Source organism: Tenrec ecaudatus, chromosome 7 (assembly GCF_050624435.1).
Source record: "Tenrec ecaudatus isolate mTenEca1 chromosome 7, mTenEca1.hap1, whole genome shotgun sequence".
Lineage (NCBI taxonomy): Eukaryota > Metazoa > Chordata > Mammalia > Afrosoricida > Tenrecidae > Tenrec > Tenrec ecaudatus.
The window spans coordinates 124,731,136-124,737,135 of NC_134536.1; positions in this window are offsets into that span (position 1 = coordinate 124,731,136).

Here is a 6,000-nt window from a genome sequence, read left to right on the forward strand (position 1 = left end):
CCCAGACCCACTTAGCCTCGGGTTGGTTCCCAATAAGCAAGGTCAGCAAGGACTTACTAGTAGATGAAACTCATGTGAAACTGTTCACTCTAGATTAGTAAGTAAGCACAAGTGAGCCAGTGTTTACCTTGCTTATTATTAGGTATCCTGGTAATACTCAGTGTGGCAGTTACAGAATCTGTTGGTAACTTGAGACTATTAAGAGTGAAGGGGTGGAGTTTAGCCTGTCAATCAGATTGCAGCTTGATGGAGATAAAGAGCTCGCTGGAAGTGGGACACACCCTCACTCCCTGTGAGACATTCCTGTTCACAGGTAACATGGAGCTATGCTGTTGGCAGCCAGAGCCTTGGAGCTATAGAGCCTTGGACACCCACGTCAGTGCTAGATGCTTCCACCACCACTGGACCCACAAGACTTTCCACCCACTAGCCTGTGATCTTGCTGCACTCGGCATCGTTGCATGTGTTGCTTGAGTCTGAAGAGGAATTTATAGAATGGTACTGGACATATGGGATGATATTTGACTTGTGGGCTTGATCTGGACTGAGTTGGGATGTTTTCTTAATATACATTTACTCTTTATATAAAGTTCTGTCTTATACACATATGAGTGTCTAAGAATTTGTTTCTCTAGTCTACCTAGACTAACATACTTGGCTAGATGTCTGTAGACAGGGGATTTAATCTCTCCAAAGCCTCAGATTCTACAGCTAAAAAAGCACACACCTAAAAGGTAGTTGAGTATTAAATGGCATCGTGGTTTTATCAAAAGGACATAGAATGTGCTCAATAACTGCGAAACTCCAAACCCAGCTCATTGCTTTGGAGTCAATTCTGACTTAGAGTGACCCCCAAGCGTTTCCTAGGCCATGGATCTTTACAGGAGCAGAAAGCTTCGTCTTTCTCCCTCAGAGTGGCTGGTGGTTTCAAACTCCCGACTTTGCAGTTAGCTGTCAACTCATAATCCACTATCCCATCAGAACTATTGTTTTTAATTTGTTGCTCCTAGCTTTTATTTCCAATGCATGGTGACTTCATACAGGGTCTCTGAGATTTACAGTCTCAGGTGGCTGTATGGGAGGCAGACAGCTTCATTTTTTCCAGATCACTGGCTGATGGGTTTGAACCAGCGACCAGTTAGGAGCAGTTAGGAGCCCAACACCATGTCTACAGCACCACCGGGACCCCTTAAATCCCTCAAGAGACCCCTGGGAAATTTTTCTCTTTAATTCTTGCCTCAACTCTAGGGGGATGGGCATGGGAGCACTGTTGCACCAACCAAAGGAACAAGCAAGTAAGTAGCCTTTATTGGAGAATAAAATGCAGAGAAAATACATCTTTTTGCTATTCTGAGATCACCTTGCGAAGACATTACAAAGGATCTTATAGGAAGTTAATTCCCAAGGAATTGCTACACAAAACATCAAATGTGAAACAAAAATGTGAAACAAATGAAACAAAAACATCAAATGTGAAGCTGCCATTTCTTGACAAGGGTGTTTGCATTCGCTCTTACCTTTCTTGGGAGAATGCTACTCTCCTCAATCTATACCATATTTTGGCAATTTTGAAGGACCAGAATCATGTTACTTTTCAATGTTCTTGAATGTTGGGAATAAGAAGTCTGAAGGAGCAAGATCAGGGCTGTAGGGTGGAGGCAGTAGGGTGTCCCAGTGAGATTCAGAGTCTTTGTTACTCTCAAAGAGTGAGCATTATTGTGATGGGGGGGAAATTTTCTGGGTGCAAATTTCCTGGCCTTTGTCTCATCAGCCCAGTTTTCAATTTTTCTAAGTTTTCTTCGTAAGTTTTCTTCATTCTATACTGTTTAAAATCTGTCACCATTACTTCTTTGGAATCCTGAAAAGAGAAAAAAAAGGTTTTCCTATCTTCTGAGTTCACCTCTCTGTCTTATTCATCTCCCAGGTCTTGGTCTTCTCAAACTTCCTTAAAACATGATCCAGCTAAAATGATTCTTTTAGGTGGAACAGCCTTCCCCCAACTTCAGTGTTGGGGTAGATGTTCACTGGAGAACCATTGATCTCAAAGTTATCCACCTCCCCCCCCAATCCCCAACACATGGCACAAAAAGGTAAGCTTTTTTTTTTTCTTCCTCCAGACACCCTAATGAGACTCAGACCAGTGTGTTGCTGAGACAGCTTGCCTCCAGCCATCCATGGGTGTTGCTTGATCTGTGCCTGTATCAACTGGGGAAACCGAGCAGCAAGGCCATTTTCCTTACCTTAGCATTTTTAGAAAGAGAGCAAAGCGCAGACACCCAGGGTCCAATCTGGGGGACATTGATCTTCGTTGTTCTGAATCACTCGGGAAGCCACACTAGGAAGAGACGGGCACATTGGAGAGAACCTCTTTGTTCTCTACCCAAGAAGAGGTGAACATTGTGAGAAGGAGATACTTTCTCAGAAAAACTCAGCGAGATCACAGGTACCTTTCAGCCCAGGATAAGACACAAAACATGGTCCAGCGGTCGGTGTAAGATAGGAAAATCATAAAAATTTAGAATTTATCAAGGGCCACGAGGGTGGGAGGAGGGAGAGAGGGAAAAAGAGGGACTGCTACCAAGGCCTCAAATAGAAAGTAAATGTTTAGAAAATAATGATGGCAACATATGTACAAATATGCTTGATATAATGGATGTATGGATTGTTATAAGAGCCATAAGAGTCCCCAATAAAATTATATATATTTTAAAACAACAGCTTGTCAAATGACATTGCCACTCATCTAAGTTTCACAGCTGGGGCACCTCTTTTCCAAAATCTATCCTAAAAGTCTGGAAGCAGATCCTGCCTCCGTGTTGACTCACCCACCCCTGGCATGAGGCTGATTCCATGGCCACTCAGAGCCACTCCACTGCACAGAGAGCTGCTTCCTGCATTTTCTGAGACTCTCATATTTAATGGAGCAAACAACCTCCTCTTTCTCCTGAGGAGCGGCTGGTGGATTCGAACTGCTGACACTGAGTTCAGCAGCCCATTGTGTACGTCATGATGTCACCAGGGCGCCTTTTCTTTGCACTCCATTGAAGCGAATCCAGAGGATCCGAGTAGATTCAAAGTCACTGTGCACCATACCCTGTGCCGCACACACCGCTCTCAGAACGATAATAACAAGGGCAAGCAGAGTCAACAAGGAGCTTGTTTGTAATGGGCTGAGCGAGTGCACCGGGCTTGATGATCCTGGGTTTCCAGGTGAACCTTGGAAGAATAATCCAACGTCAAAACCCTAGGTCTAGAGAGGGAGCAAATCTGCTTAGAAAAGACCATTCGTCAACAAATGTACAAATGCGCTTGACACAATGGATGGATGTACGGATTAGGATAAGAGTTGTATGAGTCCCCAAGAAAATGATTTAAAAAAAAAAAAGACCATTCACCCTCACACACTTGTGAAGGGAAGAGAGAATTCCTTGAGTTCTTTCACCTTTACACTGATGGGGAAGTGGCCTTGTATTTTTAGCAAACATCTCCGGAGACCAGCCCATTCAGGAAAACAAACAAAGCACAGGGCACAGATCTCTGCAAAGGCTCTGCTTGGATGTGCGCCAGCTGGGCCTCACACTGAGCCTTGGAAATAAAGCTCGAAGATTGACGGATTTATTCAAAGGACCTGTTGAGAGGCTCCCTTGGGCTGTACACAGTTCTAGGCACGAGGTCTCTGATTAGCAAGAGGAACGGGGCAGATGAGGTCCTGCTCTGATGAGGCCCACCTGTCTATCTCCCACTATGCATATCCGCTTAGCTGCCAATCTAACTTGTCCTTGGGTGGGGCAGAAAGTTAGCACACTCTCCTGCTCATCAAAAGGTTGAAGGTTCCAATCTGCCCACAGGTGCTTGGGAGGAGAGGTTAAAATCTTCAGCCTCTGAAAAACTAATGGAAGGCAATTATGCCTTGACACACATGGGGTTTCCAGGAGACAGAGACGTCTCTATGGCAGCTGGAAAATACACAAACTTGTCAACAAATCTACCATGTTAAGCTCATCTCAGCCATCTCTTCTTGCTCTCACCTAACTTCAGTGATCGTGCTAGTCTTTGGGTATTTTAGAAAAATACATTTGCATGACTTGGGCCTTGTCAATAAATAACCCACAATGCATCTACTTTTATGTTTGAGTTTACAAAGAGAAACATACCGCTGCTCATGTTTCATTCACCTAGAAAGCCCATCACTTCCCCTTCCTTCTTCGCACATCCCATAGGCCCATCATGGGTGATTGCTGCTGCCTCCACCACCTGCTCCTCCTTTCCTCCCAAAGAGTGCCCAAGATGCTACAATGGGATGCTTACTACATCCTGTTTTTAATACATCATGTGCTGTTTGCATCTCCACTAGTTTTGTTTCATCAGTTGGCTGTGTGTCCCTGGCCAGCAGGGACAGTATTCTAGTTATCAATTGGCCTCCAGCTCACTGGTATGAGACTGAGTAGCATAGAGCTGTAATTAAAACATAACGTTTAACATATTAATTTAAAATCTTCTAATAATTGTGTTACATTCTGGATCATAAATATTTTAAGTCTCTTAATATACAAGCTCCTAAGATACCTCCAAACAATAGAATGCTATGCAGGATGAAAAGGAAATAGAAAACACAATATATGCCCTTGAGAAGTTCGTATTTTCCCCATGAACCAGGAAAAGCCTAGAAAAGAGCTAAACACTTTGAAGTTTCAAAAAGTCCCTTCACAGGTGCCTAGGAAGAAAGGCCTGGCAATCTACCTCCAACATATCAGCTTTTGAAAACCCTGTCGTGTGCAGTTCTGCTGTGATACTGTATTATGACACTACGGGGTTGCTGTAGGTTGAAATTAGTTTGATGACCACTAAGTTTTGTTGTTGCTTCTTATACTTCTTGGTTTGAGTTGCTAGAAATAGCACACGCACGTGTGTGAGTAAGCATGTGTAGGGTGTATTTATTTGGTTTATCAGCCCTTAGAGAACTTTTACACTAATGTTAAAAGTGCTTAGAGGAAAGCTCGGTGGGTAGTTACATAATTTCATGTCAACTGGATAAATAAGTGTACAAGTTGAGTCTAGTCTGTCAATCAGGTCACAGCTTGATGAGGTCTCCTTGTGGATGTGACCTTTTCATGGGGATTCTGGGAACTTCCTCTCTTTCTCCCTGGTGGCAGGCCACCCACACATTCTCTCTCTGCTCCACCTTCCTGTTGAAGAGCCATATTCGGCGAGCTGCAGGAACCATGTGGAGACCCAAGCTAGTGCTGAGATGCTTCCACTGCCATTGGATCCACAAAACTTTGCACCCACTGGCCTGTGAGCTTCCTGCATTTTGCATTATTGCATGTGATTGTCTGAGTCTGAAGAGGGATTTATGGACTAGTATCTGACTTATGGGCTAATACCAGACTTATGGACTTGATCTGGACTGGGCTATGATGTTTTCTTAATATACAATTGCTCTTTGTGTTAGTCTGGGTACATTAGAGAAACAAATCCATAGAAAACGCATGTATGAGAGAGTTTCATATACAGGTTAAGTTCACATCAAGAAAACATCACAACCCAGTGCTGCCCAAGCCCACAAGTTCAACATTAACCCATATGTCCAAAACCAATCCAAAAAGTCCTCCTCCATCTCAAAAAACACACACTATGAGACCGACTGCAGAAGGAAACCCTGGTCAGTGAACGTGTAAGCATCTCAGCGCTGGCAGGGGTCTCCACACGGCTGCTCCAGCACCCAGGGCTGCAGCAGGGTAGGCCCATGGGGCATCTCCTTGGGGATGTCTTGCAGGAAGTGAGCCTTGCCAGCTGAAGCAGGGAACTGGCTAATTGCACCCTGGTCCGACCATCACAAAGCAAGAGACCCGAGAACTAGAAAGATGAGGCTCACTGAGCCGTTTATCCCTCTGCCCTTCAGTTAACCCCATATATGTTTATCAGCCAGGTTGGCACAATAAACTAACTACCTCACAGTTGTTCATCCTGATATTTAGAATAAAGAAAAGACTGCTGAAA